General features: G+C 42.1%; 1 long non-coding RNA gene across 4 annotated transcripts in view; it reads right to left on the reverse strand.

The window, feature by feature from the left end:
• Positions 1-7205: 7205 nt before the first annotated feature.
• LOC109025966 (uncharacterized) overlaps positions 7206-17773 on the reverse strand; it is a 68343-nt gene continuing 57775 nt past the window's right edge. For 2 of the 4 annotated variants that reach the window (XR_010129521.1, XR_010129522.1), the window contains exons 4-5: positions 10062-10117; positions 7524-9960 (exon numbers count right to left, since the gene is read on the reverse strand). This is a non-coding gene — a long non-coding RNA (uncharacterized lncRNA). Of the gene's footprint in view, positions 9961-10061; positions 10118-17773 lie in introns of all 4 variants that reach the window. The other 2 variants (XR_010129524.1, XR_010129523.1) reach the window with 2 other exon arrangements.

Raw genomic sequence — 17773 nt, forward strand, 5'->3', positions numbered from 1 at the left:
CTCTCTCTCTCTCTCTCTCTCTCTCTCTTTCTCTCTTTCTCTCTTTCTTTCTTTCTTTCTTGAGACTGAATTTCGCTCTTGTTGCCCAGGCTGGAGTGCAATAGTGCGATCTCAGCTCACTGCAACCTCCACCTCCTGGGTTCAAGAGATTCTCCTGCCTCAGCCTCCCAAGTAGCTGGGATTATAGGCGCCCGCCACCATGCCTGGCTACTTTTGTATTTTTAGTAGAGACAAGGTTTCACCATGTTGGTCAGACTGGTCTTGAACTCCTGACCTCAGGTGATCCACCCACCTCGGCTTCCCAAAGTGCTGGGATTACAGGCGTGAGCTATCACACCCGGCCCTCATAATGTTTTCTATTAAGCCAATAAACTAAATCATAGGAAGTGATTGAACAAAAATGGCTTAAAGCACTGCCTCCTCCAGGGCACTCAGTGGTCTGTATTCCTACCAGCTTCAAATGTAGCCAATTAAAATTGCAGTGGTGGACAATAGGCTTCTCCTGCTTTCTCTTATCCTGTCTGTAGCTGACCTCATCTGCCCCCTCTTGCTGACTTGCCACTGGAGGAATAATTGTACTACATGCTTGGACTGACCCATGAGTGAAGGACCAAGGGCCAGGTTGACTGGCATCTTACCTGTTCTGCAGGAACTCAAAATCCAACCTATTACAAAAGTTGAGTGGAGTTGCTGGGTGAAGCATTCTGGATCTGTTTATCACCTCACTGCACAATACTTGGACCTGAGATAAGTCCCATGACAATTGTGCTGTCATCAGAAGATTAATTTATTTCAAACATGTCAGAAAAGGGGTTGCTCAGGTGACCTCAAAGTTCATCCGCTCTACAGCTGGAAACTTCACCTTATGTGAGGTGGGATTTTGTTTGATTTTATTTAGCTATAAGGAAGACAGCTTGAATACACGTTTCTCCAAAAAAGACATACAAGTGGTCAGCAAGCATGTAAAAGGATGCTCAACATCAGTGGTCATCAGGGAAATGCAAATCAAAACCACAATGGGGCACCACTGCAAACCAATAGGATTTCTAAAATTGAAAAAAAAAAACAAAACTGGGAAAATAGTCCCAAGTCCCTCTGGGGAATCCCCACAGTGCCAGGCAAATTGAGATGATTGCTCACCCGAGGGCCACCGATAAAGCAAACGGACCGTGGAGAGCTGCTGTTTGTATTGATTCCTGTAACCAAAAGGCCACGGCGGGCAGAAGTGATTACAATCTCTTCTGCCATAGGAAATAGATTTCTATGTCTTCCCCTGGTGTCCTGGGGCTCAATGCTGCCTTTACCCACCTTGGAAGAGTCACCAGAGTCCAGAAACAATTCATGACAATAAATCATAATTCAGGTTTAAAAGCACCAGAAAACACATCCCACTGGTGAAATTCTGTCTCACCCAAATATTAGCACCATGCTGGAAATTTACAGCAAAATTTAGAGTATATCGTACTGAAGACAAGCCAGGAAGAAAAAGAAAAAGAAAAAATATATAATATAAATAGAATTCCTGCCAACAAGCAGAGATTAAATAAATCATAAATTCTAACCTGAAATTAAAACTATTGATAAAAAGTGTTCACGAGAGATGAAGACTTTCAAGATTCTATGTGCTTCCCTGGCTAAAAAATTTCCTAGAATCTTAATCACAGCTCTCTGAAACATCCATTTAATAAAATTTATAAATATACCCAACCTCAAATCCGATCTATCAGAATAAGCAATATAATATTAAAGGATTGTCATTTTATCCATCAAAACTAAATTACTTGTATTCCACAGGGAAGATATAACATCCATTTATAATCAGCTACCAATGCTTTTGAAAATACATATTTTCTTTTACAATGAGATACATTAATGTTTTGAGTCTGGGGAACCCCAGAAACAATGGCCATCAGAAAGTAGGTCCAAGCCCAGGCGATATAGAGAGACCCCATCTCAACAAAAAATTCAATAATTAGCCAGGCATGGTGGTGCATGCCTGTAGTCCCAGCTACTCAGGAGGCTGAGGTGGGGCCCAGGAGGTCAAGGCTGCAGTGACCTGTAATGGTGTCACTACACTCTAGCCTGGGTGACAGAGTGAGACCCAGGCCCTCCCCACCCTCACTTCCCCCAAAAAAGAAAGAGAAAAAGAAAATTCCTTCTCCAGGAATTTTATTCAGGCTCCTACATTGTATCCAAGAAACTATAAAGGAAGTGAACAAATAGTAGTAGCAAAGCTTTATGCAAAACAAGTTACATCTCAATAGCAATATCAATGATGTGGGCCTACCCTGACAGTTCCTTAGCTTCTGTGTAGCTCATCCAAGTGATGTCTTACCATCAGCAGAACCAGACGGTTTTATAAAAATAAACTGATATGAAGACCTTTTCTCCAGGATTCATGCAAAGAAGATAATTACAATTTAAGATGAGCTGCCAAACTCTTCCTCTTCACATGATGAGCTTGTGGTTTCTTAGCTGTTGCACATAAAAAAGACATTTGACCAAAAATGACTCAATTTGTTATGTAGTCTATAAATTTTTTTAAAAGACACCCGCTTTTTCTTCCTCCCTTCCTATCTATCTTTATCTATCTATCTATCTATCTGTCTATCTATCTATCTATCTATCTATCTATCTATCTATCTATCTATCTATCTATCTATCTATGTATCCTGACTTTCTACAAGAGAGAGAAAAAGAGAGTGAGACAGTTTTACAATTGGCAGAGGCCAAAGGCATTTTATGGCTTTGGAAGTCAAACACGTTTGTTACTCAGTTGATAGATTCCACATGACAATCATAGGATGAGTTGGTTGTTTTTTCCAAGGCGTCACTACATCATGCTTCTCCTCTTGCTTAAAACTGCTCAGCGTCAGTGGTGTCCCATTCCTCAGCAATACACTTCTTTGTCATTAACTTAAAGCCAAATTCCATACTACTTCTATAATGAAACCTAAAAGAAAATCTTGGATTTCAGTGCATCCTGTTAAACTTCATTTGGTAAATGAAGGAGGCAGCTGCTGAGGAAAGCAGATGAGAAGAGGATGTGGGCTTCTATCATCTGCTACCACAACACCTGAGGCTGGTACCCCTGTCCTCAGGCCCAGGGCCCTCTTTCATTAAGCCGAAATAATAGGACTGCCTCTTTCCCTCTCACGTCCCTCTATTCAGGTTGTCTTTTAAGGACTTTTCCCCCTTCAGATTTGTTCTTAGAGATCAGATAAAGCTTTTTTTTTTTTTTTTTTTTTTTGGGCGGGGATGGAATCTCACTCTGTTGCCCAGACTGGAGTGCAGTGGTGCAATCTTAGCTCATTGTAACCTCTGCTTCCCATGTTGAAGCAATTCTCATAGCTCACCCTCCCAAATAGCTGGAATTACAGGGGTGCACCACCATGCCCAGATAATTTTTGTATTTTTAGTAGAGACAGGGTTTCACCATGTTGGCCAGGCTGGTCTTGAACTCCTGACCTCAGGTGATCCACCTGCTTTGGCCTCCCAAAGTGCTGGGATTACAGGCGTGAACCACTGCACCTGGCCAGATAAAGCTATTATTACTCAGATATAGTTTTATTTGATCCAGCTTCTCACAGCTTCGGAAACAGTACAGGATCCTGCTTTCCTTGAAAATAGATGGCTTTGAACCATCCACGTCCTAGGACAGATGTCACACTACATAATTGTAGTAACTACAAATTCAAAAATAGTTTAAGGTGCAAGAAAGCCTTGCGTGTTCCTCCCACCTTACTTTGGGCTTAAATGGATCAACTTTCCATTGTTTCAACTGTGAGTTTTTCAATGCAGGGAAAGAAGTTCCTCTCCTCAGGAAGGGAAAGTGTGGGAATACTTCCGGGGAGGAGTGCCGTGTCTCGTTGAAGAGTAGGGAGAAGGAACGGAGCGTGCTCAGCTGAGTCCCTTTGCTGTATTCTGTTTCTCTGTCCTGCCTCTCCTCAAGAACCCCTCCTTCTGAATCTCCATGAAGTAATACGCCTTTTATATCAGGATCTGGCCCTACAGTGGAGAGACCTAAAGTTTGGGATGGGTTGGATCAATTTAGAGGGAAGTTATTAGGGAACCCGATTTTGTCTAATGTCTATGCTTTATTCTCCAAACTAGCCCTTTCAATAATAGAACTGGGCTTTCTTTTTTCTCCAAGCTGCCTGATTTTTCTGTTCACTTCCGAAGTGGCTTTTAAATCAAAGGATTGATAGGAAATTATTACTTCTATAGAAACAAAGAATCCTAATGGCTAAAACAACAAAGATATATTTCTCACTCCTGATACATGTTCACTGGGGGTCTGATCATGTGTTTGACTGTGCATTGCCACACAGTGGGAGTTTAAAGTTCTTTTTTTTTTTTTTTTTTTTGAGACACATTCTCACTCTGTTTCCCAGGCTGGAGTGCAGTGGCATGATCTTGGCTCACTGCAACCTCTGCCTCCCAGGTTCAAGCGATTCTCCTGCCTCAGCCTCCTGAGTTGCTGGGATTACAGGCGCCCACCACCATGCCTGGCTAATTTTTGTATTTTTGTAGAGATGGGGTTTCACCATGTTGGCCAGGCTGGTCTTGAACTCCTGACCTCAGGTGATCCACCAGCCTCAGCCTCCCAAAGTGCTGGGATTATAGGCATGCACCACCACGCCTGGTCCTTTTTTTTTTTTTTTTTTTTAAGAGTTCTTAAAGACCAATTTCAAGTATTAGCACCACTGAGTAAGACTTTATTAGAAAATAGGACTAGAAACAATTTTCAGATTTGAATCCTGGGATGTAATTACAAGGACTGTGCCAGAGTAGTGCTTTTAAACTTAATGCTTTCTATCGGGGAACCACATTTATAATAAACAGCAAAAAGAATTATCATCGACAACTGAATAGGCCTTTTCACATCCCCCAGATCTGCTGAGAATTATTTTTGGGAATACTTAATTCAGAGCTTTTCTTTCAGGGTGTTGGCACTTTCCCTTTTTGGATATGAGTTATACAAGACTAACCTCTATTATTTCTGGATTACATGTCAGTGATGGAAAATGAATTGAGTGCTTTGAGGGGGAAAGAAATCATTACCAGAAAGATGAATAGACCGATTGTACTGGATTACTAAAAGTCAGGGCTCTGGAAAGATCTTTGGTTTGATTTTCCGGGAAACATATCTTCTTGGATACTCTTCAGAGTTGTGATAAATTCCTCCAGCAGCAGGTGGGAGGTAGGCCTATTTATACCACACTTTCTCCTGGCCCTGGGCTTCCTAGGCTGACTTCAAAGAGAGGCCTTTTCTTTGGTATGTGGTGTTTAAAGAAAAAAACTGCTTTGAACTCTCAGATTTCAGGCATTTGGGAGACAGTCAATAGCCAGCCAGATTTACATGTTTATCACTTTTGCCATAGGATGCAGAAAATTTTTTTTCCCTCACTCAGTGAACAATGGTATTTATCTGTTCCATAGGTATATACTATGTGCCAGATAGTACTGTGTACTGATGATACAACAATGATCAAGTCTGATACAGTTCTTACCTAACAGAGCTCTCAGTTATGGAGGAGGGAGGTGGATCTAGACAGGTAAACAGCTTACAATTCAGGGTGAGAAATGCCATGATAAGGACATACCAGATGCTGTGGGAATCATACAGATAACAGAAAACCAAACACCACATGTTCTCACTCATAAATGGGAGTTGAACAATGAGAACACATGGACATAGGGAGAGAAACACCACATACCAGGGCCTAAAGGTGGGTGGGGGGCTGGGGAGGGACAGCATTAGGATACCTAATGTAGATGATGGGTTGATGAGTTCAGCAAACCACCATGGCATGTGTATACCTGTGTAACAAACCTGCACGTTCTGCACATGTATCCCAGAACTTGAAGTATAATAAAAGGAAAAAAAAAAGAAAAGAAAAGGAGATCAGAGAAGATTTTCTTAAAGAAATGACTTGTAATTTTGATCTCAGGGATCGTAAGTCATAACTAGAGGAAGAGAGGGTGAGCAAAGGCCCTGAGAGTGGAGAGAGCATGGCATATTTGAAGGACTGAGGGTAGAAAGTATGTGTGTAGGTGAAGGGAAAAGACGCATTTTTTAGGGAATTGTTGAATAGGAAAGGAATAAGGCGTGAAGTTAAAGGTGTAAGCAAGTGCAAGGTCCTGGAATGTCTAGAAACACCTGTTAGGACTTGTGGCCTCTGTCCTCAGGGAAAGTCACTGAATGGTTTTTAGCAGATAGGATGCATAATTGAATGTATGTTTCTGAAGACCACTTTGATTGTTTTATTGCAAATGGATTAGAAGAGACAAAGTCTGGAGACGGGAGTTGGAAAGACCAACGAGGGGGCTATGGAGGCATCCAGGTGAGAGATGGTGGTAGCCTGAGATTATGTATTGGTGGTGGAAGGCACAGACTGGGTGGATTTGAGAAAAGCTTAAAGGTAGAATTGACAAGACTTGGTGACAGACGTGATATGGATGGTTTAGGAAAGGGAGGAATCTAGCATAATACTGAAAAGGCTCAAGGTTCTGGGTTGGCAGTGAGATCATTTAGTGAGGCAGGAAACCCAGGAGAAAGAGCAGTCTTGGAGGTTAAGATAATGAATTCAGTTTGGGGCATGTTGATTTGAGGTATTTAGTAGATACTGTTGATGACCCATTCATATCCCCTTGACCAACCATTGAAGCGACAGGCAAAATTGCCCAGTGGCTGAAACAACAGGCTATGGATACAGTCAATGCATGTTATAAATCCTAGTTCTTTCAATTAACTAGCTGTGGGTCATGGCACAACTTCTCTTATCTGTTTCCTCCTCTCTAAATTGCAGACAGTCACTACGTCATGGGGTTGCTATACATATTAAATACCTGTAACTTATAATATAATTTCCCATGTAAACTCCATCATCAAGCAACATCTGAACTCTGCATGGGGGAAGGCTCTTCTCTCCTTGTCCACTAAGCACTTGATATTTGTGTTTGCAATTATATTACAGGTATTTTCGTATCAGTATTGTCTTTATTGACATAAGCCCTCAGCAGTAGTGTATTAGTTTCCTACTGCTGCTGCAACAAATTAGCACAAACTTGTTGACATAAACCAACACAAATTTATTACCCTGTAGTTCTGGAGGTCAGAAGTTTGAACTGGGTCTCTTGGAGCTAAAATCAAGGTGTTGGCAGGACTACATTCCTTCTGGAGGCTCTGGGGGAGAATCTGTGTTTTTTGCCTTTTTCTATTCCAATTTCTGCATTCCTTAGCTTGTGGCTCTTTTCCTTCATCTTCAAAGACAGCAGGTAGCATCTTCAAATCTCTTTCTGCCTCACTCTTTGGGCTCCCTCTTCTGCTAAAAGGATCCTTGTGATTACACTGGGCCCATGCAGATAATCCAGGATAATCTCCTTATCTTAAAGTCAGCTCATTAGGAACCTTAATTCCATGTGCAACCTTAATTCCTCCTCGCTACGTGTGTTAGCCCATTTGCATTGCTATAAAGGAATACCTGAGACTGGTTAATTTATAAAGAAAAGAGGTTTATTTGGGCTCTGCAGGTTGTACAGGAAGCATGATGTAGGCATTGGTTTCTGGTGAGGGCCTCAGGAAGCTTCCAATCATGGCAGAAGGTAAAGGGGTGCAGGAGTGTCACATGGCAAGACAGAGAGGGAGCAAGAGAGGAAGGGGAGGTGCCAGGCTCTTTTAAACAACCAGCTCTCACAGAAACTACCAGAATGAGAGCTCACTCATTACCATGGGGTGGGTACCAAACCATCCATAAGGAATCAGCCCCAATAATTCAAACATCTTCCACCAGACCCCACCTCCAACACTGGGGATCACATTTCAATATGAGATTTGGAGAGGACAGGCATCCCAACTACATCACTATGCAACATAACATACTCATAGGCTCTGGGGACTTATGGATTCTTTTTTATTCATAGCTCCATTTTTCATACTGTCTTATCATTGCGTTGTGTCAAACTCTTCTAGGACTAACATTTCCAAATCTTGTGATATTCTTGTACATAATACATGTTGTGCAATAAAAATATATCTGGCCTGAAAGCAATAGTGATGATTTTTATTTTATCATTCATAATTTATATAAGAAACACAAAATTCAAACTTTCAAGTGATATACTAAATATGTGGTAGAAAATAAATATCCATAGGACATTTTTCCCAGTCTTCCTAACAGTGACAAGATAGCAGCTGGAAGATTATGAGAAAGCAATAAATATTAAACACCAATGGAAACAGTGGCTGCCTAAAGGCACCCAGAGCACACAGTCGATCTTTACTAATGATTCTTCCCCAGACCTAAAGTTCTCTATTGGCACTACCCCTATAAAGCTTTAATGAGCTCTATTCCACTCTGATCTGGGAAGGGAGAAGTAAGAAAGGGAAGCAGAAATGTAGGTGTCATAAATATGAACAAAGACCCTGGAGTATGAGAAGGGCAGCCTCAACCACCCACCCAACCATCCTCTAGTGCAAGAGGCCAATTCACACAGGGGCCACAGCCCAGGCTTCCAGGCTGACCTGTGCTAAAAGAGGCATTACCTGAAGGCTGCTGAATGGTCCCAGCTGGCCACAGCCTGAAACACTTCTTAATCTATCTGTCTCTAAGTAGAAAAGTCAAATAAAGTCATTAACATCTCTGCAATAAATAGTTTACAAGATTGATCGGCAGATTAGCAAAGGATCCAAGAGAATGGGACCCCAGCCTAGCAAAGAAGCAGGCCAAGTTCCCCAAAGGTATGTTGTAGGTAACCCTAGGCAGGGTAAAGGAACTGTGCACCAAAAGCATTTAAATAACTTCCTGGAACCCCCCACATCCTCATTTTCAGATACATAAAATTGGCATTAATGACCTATCACATGAAAATTGCTTCTACTTTCTGAATATGAATTAAGCATCAGACCTGGCACTAGGTACATTATAAGTATTATCACTAGTTCACTGGGTTCCTTTCAGCACCTACAATTAACAGAGAGGGCCAATTGCGGTGGCTCACACCTGTAATCCCAGCACTTTGGGAGGGCAAGGCAGGCGGATCACCTGAGGTCAGGAGTTCAAGACCAGCCTGGCCAACATGGTGAAACCCCGTCTCTACTAAAAATACAAAAAATTAGCCAGGCATGGTGGTGGGTGCCTGTAGTCCCAGCTACTTGGGAGGCTGAGGCATGAGAATTGCTTGAACCCGGGGGGTAGAGGTTGCAGTGAGCTGAGATAGCGCCACTGCATTGCAGCCTGGGCAACAAAGTGAGACTGTGTCTCAATAACAACAACAACAACAAAACACACACACACACACACACACACACACACACACACACACACACACACACACACACACACAGAGGGATCTGAAGCCAGAGAAGTTCAGTTACTTACCTAAGGGCACACAGCTGATACATTTCAGGGCTGGGATTCAAATTCAAGACTTCTGACTCCAGAGCCCTACCGTTCAACCAGGAAGTACCTTATACAGTCTTTTCCACAGATGGTTTCTTCCTCAGTGGGGGAGTGATTCAAATCATCAGCTCATCTTGTCCTATGAAAAGTGGCTTTTTCTAGGTTTATTTGGGACAAATGCATAAACTAAAAGCTATGCAAGAATATCAGCAAGCGAAATAATGAATGAGAGCTAGGTATATTGTTCCATTCTGCATCCCCAGAAAGGGTTAACTTTTGGCAATTTAGCTGAAATGTGGGAGAACAGATGTGTAATACTTTATATCAACAAATACTTATTTAGTGACATCGCCAGAAACAAAGATGGCTTCTGGTATTTCACACCTAGCCTTCGGGAAGGCCTGTTAGACTTGATTTTCCTCTTTGCCTTGGAGAGACACGAAGTTGCTAAGCTACCATGGGGAAGGCAACGTTTGCTGTAATTGCTTTCCCAGTTTTGGTGCTGCCCTAGAATCTTTGGTTCTCCACTTTTGCTGAATCATCTTGACACCGGCACCTAGAACAATGATAACCAACTGTAAAAGCATGTCACTGGGTACGTCATGACCATCCACCAAAGTCTAAGTAGCTGGTGCTTTCACATGGGAGAGTACTTACTGTCTATAGCCACTGTGTTCTTGTAAAAATAGGCTAGAATTACTCCCTCGCTCTTTCTGAAAGAAACAGGGAGAGGGTTAGGGTTATTGTGTTGAAAGAGAACAGGACAATTACGGCCACAAAATCAAATCACAAGCAAAACCTCATTGATACAACTCTATTTGGGGTTTTTTGTTTGCTTTTTAAACTTTTTATTTTAAATATTATTATGTAGTGGTTTTGAGTTTTTAAATTTAATTAATTTATTTATTTATTTTGAGACAGGGTCTCACTCTGTTGCCCAGGCTGGAGTGCAGTGGCACGATCTTGGCTCACTGCAACCTTCGCCTCCCAGGTTCAACCAATTCTCCTGCCTCAGCCTCCCCTGTAGCTGGGATTACAGGCATCTGCCACCATGCCCGGCTAATTTTTTGTATTTTTAATAGAGACAGAGTTTCACCATGTTGGCCAGGCTGGTCTTGAACCCCTGACCTCAAGTGATCCGCCCGCCTCGGCCTCTGAAGGTGCTGGCATTACAGGCGTGAGCCACCGCACCCAGCAGATCACCGTGATAAGGATACAGAACAATTCCATCACTCCCTAAAAACTCCCTCCTGTTATCCCTTTATACTCACCTAGCCCTAGCTTCCGAAAACCACTAACCTGTTCTTTCTTCCTATAGTTTTGTCTTTGAGAATGTCGTGTAAACGGAGTCTGACAGCCTCTAATCTTGAACTCTGGCTTCTTTCAGTTAGCATAATGCCTTGGTGATTTATCCAAGTTGTTGCAGGTATCAATACTTCCCTTTCTGGCTGGGCACGGTGGCTCATGCCTGTAATTCCAGCACTTTGGGAGGTGAGTCAGGGGGATCACTTGAGGTCAGGAGTTCGAGACCAGCCTGGCCAACGTGGTGAAACCCGGTCTCTACTAAAAATACAAAGATTAGCTGGGCATGGTGGCACACACCTGTAATCCCAGTTCCTTGGGAGGCTGAGGCAGGAGAATCACTAGAACCCGGGAGGCAGAGGTTGCAGTGAGCTGAGAGCACACTACTGCACTCCAGCATGGGCGACAGAACAAACCTCTGTCTCAAAAAAAAACAAACTTTCTTTCATTTTATTGCTAAATAAATTTTTTTGGTTTTAAACTTTTTATTTTAACTATTATTATATAGTAATTTTGATTTTTTAAATTTTATTTATTTATTTATTTTGAGACAGGGTCTCATTCTGTCGCCCAGGCTGGAGTGCAGTGGCACGATCTCGGCTCCCTGCAACCTCGGCTTCCCAGCTTCAAGCAATTCTCCTGCCTCAGCCTCTGCAGTACCTGGGATTACAGGCACACGCCACCACGCCTGGCTAATATGATGGCCGATGAATGTATCATCATCCGTAACTTCTTAAAAGTTAATGTATTTATTAAATTGAGGTATAATTTATATACCATAAAATTAACCACTTTACTTTGGTTTTGAAAAAGAAGAAATGGATCACGTGATAATCCTCATCCTATAAAAAGATAACCTTTAAGCTGGAAACAGGTTTCTGAACATGCCATGTTTGTCTAAGTTTCTCTGGCTTCCTGCCCCTTGTTCTTCTGCCTTTGGAGAAAAAAAATCAAATTATTTCTATATTTGGAGAATTGTTCAGTACAAGTTCCTTCTCCATCTGCTTGCACTGATGTTATTAACAAATGTTCACTCTTTTCTATTGATTTCATATTGGCTCTCTAACATTCTACATAGTTTTTTTATTAATTAATTTTTTAAAGATAGGAATACTCATATTTTGCACAAAACACAAAGTGAAATACTGGAAATACTGAGGTAAGTCTCCCTTACCATCTCTCTTCCAGCAACTCAGTTCCTTTCTGAGGCCAAAATTTTCTCAACTTTCTTAAGCATCATTAGAGAGCTATCCTATTAATTTACAAATATATACATATACCAATGTATACAAATATATGTATATAAACATATACAGAAGTATACAAATATATGTGTATATGTGCATACAAAATATAGATAGGTGCATAATAAATGCATATACATACATACACATATACCTTTTCCCACACACAAATGAGGGCATATTCTACCGAATGTTCTATGCTTTACTTTTTTCTGTTAATAATAACCCTATTCTTGGGATTCTTTCCAGAAAAGTACATTTATAGGAATCTATTGTGTCCATTTTACTGTATTTTAAAAGTATATCATAATTTACTTAAAACCATCCCATTACTGGCCGGGTGCGATGGCTCACACCTGTAATCCCAGCACTTTGGGAGGCCGAGGCAGGCGAATCACGAGGTCAGCAGTTCGAGACCAGCCTGGCCAACATGGTGAAACCCCGTCTCTACTAAAAATACAAAGATTAGCCAGGCATGGTAGCGGGCGCCTGTAATCCCAGCTACTCCAGAGGCTGAGGCAGGAGAATCACTTGAACCCAGGAGGCGGAGGGTGCAGTGAGCTGAGACCGCGCCATTGTACTGCAGCCTGGGTGACAGAGGGAGACTCCATCTCAAAAAAAAAAAAAATCCCATTACTGTTATGTACATTGCTTCCAAACTCTGCCCTTACAATGTCTTTTTTCTTTTTTTCTTTTGAGATAGAGTCTAAGTCTGTCGCCCAGGCTAGAGGGCAAAGGTATGATCTCAGCTCACTGCAATTTCCACCTCCCAGGTTGAAGCGATTCTCTTGCCTCACTCTCCTGAATAGCTGGGATTACAGGTATGTGCCACCACGCCCGACTAATTTTTGTATTTTTAGCAGAGACGAGGTTTCACCATGTTGCCCAGGCTGGTCTGGAACTTCTGACCTCAAGTGATCTGCCCACCTCGGCCTCCCAAAGTGCTGAAATTACAGGTGTGTGCCACCACACCCGGCCTGCTGCCCTTATAATGAATACGCAATTTTATTTAAACCATTTCACACATGTGAAACCAACTCTGTAGGACAATTACTTATAAGTGGAATTTTTGATCAAAAAGTATGTACGTTTCTGCTTTTGAAGGGTATTGCCAAATTGTCCTTCAGGGAAATTGCATCAATGTGCACTCTGTTAGCAATGGAGCACAGAGTTTCTACATAGTCTATGTATACTTAGTAACTATTGTAACATAATTTCAGACTAATTAATAATAAATATTCAATGATTAATATCAGGAAATTAGCATTAATGGTTTCTCAATCTTTATTTTCACAACATTAACATTTTTGAAGAGTGTTGGCCAGTGACTTCAAAGAATAGCCTTCAATTTGGGCCTGTTTTTTTCTGTAAAACAAAGAACCAGAGGGGGCGGGGCAGCATAAAAAAACAAAACAAAGAAACAAAAAACAACAAACAGCCAACTGCAGGTGGGAGGCGGTGGCTCGTGCCTGTAATCCCAGCACTTTGGGAGGCCGAGGCGGGCAGATCACTTGAGGTCAGGAGTCTGAGGCCAGCCTGGCCAACACGGTGAAACCCCGTCTCTACCAAAAATACAAAAATTAGCCGGGCGTGATGGCCTGTGCCTGTAGTCCCAGCTACTTGGTAGGCCGGGGCAGGAGAATCACTTGAACCCAGGAGGTAGAGGTTGCAGTGAGATGAGATCATGCCACAGCACTCCTGCCTGGGCGACACAGCAAGACTCTGTCTCAAAAAAAAAAAAAAAAAGAACCAATCGCAAAAACTCAAAGCAGTAAAACAAAGAACATTTGCAAGGCATAAAAAAGAAAAAGCAAAGGCCGGGCACGGTGGCTCACGCCTGTAATCCCAGCACTTTGGGAGGCCGAGGCAGGCAGATCACGAGGTCAGGAGATCGAAACACGATGAAACCCCGTCTCTACTAAAAATACAAAAAATTAGCCAGGGATGGTGGCACGTGCCTGTAGTCCCAGCTACTGGGGAGGCTGAGGCAGGAGAATCACTTGAATCCGGGAGGTGGAGGTTGCAGTGAGCCGAGATCACTTCACTGCACTCCAGCCTGGGGCAACAGAGCGAGACTCTGTCTTAAAAAAAAAAAAAAAAAGAAAAGAAAAGAAAGAAAGAAAAAGCAAAGGCCGGGTGCAGTGGCTCATGCCTGTAATCCCAGCACTTTGGGAGGCCGAGGCGGGCGGATCACCTGAGGTTGGGAGGTTGAGACCAGCCTGACCAACATGGAGAAACCCTGTCTCTACTAAAATGCAAAATTAGCTGGGCGTGGCAGCACATGCCTGTAATCCTAACTATTCGGGAGGCCGAGGCAGGAGAATCACTTGAACCCGGGAGGCAGAGGTTGCAGTGAGCCGAGATTGTGCCACTGCACTCCAGCCTTGGCAACAGAGTCAAATCCGTCTCAAAAAAAAAAAAAAAAAAAAAAAAGAGAGAGAGAAAGAAAGAGAGAGTGAACGAGGACAAACAACTGTGCATGTGTATTTCCAGACCATTTTCAATTGGAATAAAAAATCCGACCTTTTCTGAATCCAAAGCCCTTCTCAATAATGAATATTCACTGTCGCCCTCCATATGCAAATAGCAAAGTTATATGATTATATGTATACTATAAAACAAAATTACCCTTCAAATTTTTTATTATTTTATTTATTTATTTATTTATTTATAGAGACAGGGTCTCACTATGTTGCCCAGGTTGGTCTCCAACTTCTGGGCTCAAGCAAGCCTCCCACCTCAGCCTCCCAAAATGCTAGAATTACACGTGTGAGCCACCACACCTGGCCTTGATGTTTTGGTGTATGTATCAAAACATATTGATACATATATCAATATGTGATTGTAAAATGATCACCACAACAAAATTAATTGACATATCCATCACCTCACATAGTTACCATTTTCATGGCTCACTGCAGCCTCAACTTCCTGCACTCGGGTGATCCTCCCACCTCAGCCTCCCGAGTAACTGGAACCATACATGCATGTCTCCCATCCTGGCTAATTTTGTAATTTTTGTAGAGATGGGTTTTCGCCATGTTGCCCAGGCTGGTCTCCAACTCCTAGGCTCCAGAGATCTGCCCTCCTCAGCCTCCCAAAGTGCTGGGATTACAGGTGTGATCCACTGTGCCCAGCTTCTTTTTTATTCTTGTTTTTACTTTGTATTCTCTTTCCTTTTGGATATTTCTTCTTTCTTTTCTCTTCTTTTCTTCTTCTTTTTTTTTTTTTTTTGAGATGGAGTCTCACTCTGTCGCCCAAGCTGGAGTGCAGTGGCATGATCTTGGCTCACTGCAACCTCCGTCTCACAGGTTCAAGCGATTCTCCAGCCTCAGCCTCCTAAGTAGCTGCGATTACAGGCACGGGCCAACATGCCCGGCTAATATTTTTGTATTTTTAGTAGAGAAGAGGTTTCACCGTTTTGGCCTGGCTGGTCTCAAACTCCTGAGGCCGTGATCTGCCCACCTCAGCCTCCCGAAGTGCTGGGATTACAGGCTTGAGCCACTGCGCCCGGCCTCTTCTTTCTTTTCTAACTTCTTGAATTGTATATTAAATGCTTAATTGACTTATCCTTAATATTTCTTTTTGGTGTAAACACATTTTAAGGCTCTATCACTCAAGATGAAACTTTAGCTGAGGGTGGCATAAAAGCAGATTTCCTGGGTCTGGATCCCAGCTCTTCACTTACTAGCTACAAGACCTTGGGCAAGTTATTTCATTGCTCTGTGCCTTGGTTTTTCGTTCTTGTTCAAATCACTTATTCTTTGTCCTTATTATGTTTTAAATACTTCATCCATCATTATCTGATGTGCATGTGTTAATTCTCCCAGTTTGAGAATTAACATATTCCAGGACATTTTTTCTTTTTTTAGTGCATACAAGTACATGATGATTCTATCCTCTTGGTGAACTGTTCCTTATCAGGGTGTTGTATCCCTCTTTATTTTTTTATTTTTTATTTTTTTTAGACGGAGTCTCGCTCTGTTGCCCAGGCTGGAGTGCAGTGGCGCAATCTTGGCTCATTGCAACCTCCGCCTCCTGGGTTCAAACAATTCTCCTGCCTCAGCCTCCCAAGTAGCTGGGACTACAGGCACGGCTAATTTTTTGTATTTTTAGTAGAGACAGGGTTTCACCATATTAGCCAGGATGATCTCGATCTCTTGACCTCGTGATCTGCCCGCCTCGGCCTCCCAAAGTGCTGGGATTACAGGTGTGAGCCACCACACACGGCCCCCTCTTTATTCTTAATAATGCTTTTTTGTCTTAAATTGTATTTTTGCAAATATTAGCATTTTTATACCAGGTTTCTCTTGTTTGGAATAGGTGTTGACAGGTTTACATTTTTTCATATCTTCATTTTCAAAGACACCCAGCTAGCGTGTGGCAAAGCCAGTTTTATGCCTGCATCCCCTAACCCCCAGTCTATTATTCTTTTTTTCCTGTCTCAGTGTCTCAGGTCCACCTTCTTTCATGATTCAACATAAGCCACTCTTCACTTTGAGGCTCCCCCAGCAACTCAGTCTATCATGATTGCTTCCTCTTCTGAGTGCTCAATGTCCACAGTGCTCATTCGGTCCTTAAAATCTTAAAAGTATGCTACCTTGGTTTTGTGTTGATATCTATCCTGGAAGTTCCTTGAAAGCTACAATATGAATTATATCTCTTCTGCAGACTGCTCCAAAATTACTTTACTAAGGGGGGCTAGTGGTACAATCTGATTGGGAAGGGAGTGCCTAGGGGACTTGTCTGGAAGCTGCATTTGCATAGCAGACACTTCATTTTATTTGCAGTGATTGAGGGTGGGTGTTACAGAGTTTAGGAAGAGGTAAGCTAATGCCCCCGTATACCACTCTTTCAGCTGTCACTGACCTCTACTGGCTTGACTACGATAGCGTTTTCCAACAAATTTAGCTGCTCTTCAAAATCACCAAGGAAGTAAGATTTTTTTAAGTACTTATTTTCAGATCTCCCTCCAGAGCCACTGAGTCAGAATCTCTTGAGTGGAGCTTGGGAACCTACTGTTTAAGGAGCTCTGTTGAAATTCAAGACATCTAAGCACCTGGTCCGTAGGCAATAACTGCTTGTAAATACAGGATGGGTACCAAGTCGGGAAACAGAAAAGCTTTAATTGACATTCTATAATAATATATAAGAAAGTGATATCTGTTTCCAAACTCCCATTGCTACAAAAGGTTAGTGTAAAATAAGCTCTATTCAATCCCATTTAGTAAGCATTTCTATATGAAAGAGGCATATAATAATAACAAAAGTAATATCTGACGTCCGCTGAACACCTAATACACACCAGCACTTTGTCGAATGTTGTATGTACACTGTCTCATTTATTATTCACCAGGCTTCTCTGTGTGCTGTATAATCAGGGTCAACTCATCCATTAGGCTCACTAGGCACTATGTCAAGGGTCCATGATACTATTAGGGCTCATGAAAATGTTTTTGTTTATTTTAGCATCAGAAAGGAAAAAAAAGAACAGAATCCCTGTTGAATTATATTAGCCTTTTTACCAACACAGTCACAAAATATAGTTGGTAATCATTTTCATGGAGAAAGCGGCCTATGAAGGCAAAAGTGCCTTGGGCCCCTGAAAGTCATAATGCAAGCTTCACCATAATCTTTCCCATTTAACAGCTGAGGAAGCTGAAGATCAATGAAGATGAAAATTTAAACTTGCCCAAAAGCCACATCTCTAAGAAACGGTAGAAGTGATCTTTGGACACAGGTCTGTGGGACTCTACTGATGACCCTTTCAACCACCACACTATATACTGCACAGCGTTATTTAGCAAAGAAGCTCATACTAAG

The sequence above is a fragment of the Gorilla gorilla genome, chromosome 11 (genome assembly GCF_029281585.2).
Source record: "Gorilla gorilla gorilla isolate KB3781 chromosome 11, NHGRI_mGorGor1-v2.1_pri, whole genome shotgun sequence".
In the NCBI taxonomy this organism is placed as follows: domain Eukaryota; kingdom Metazoa; phylum Chordata; class Mammalia; order Primates; family Hominidae; genus Gorilla; species Gorilla gorilla.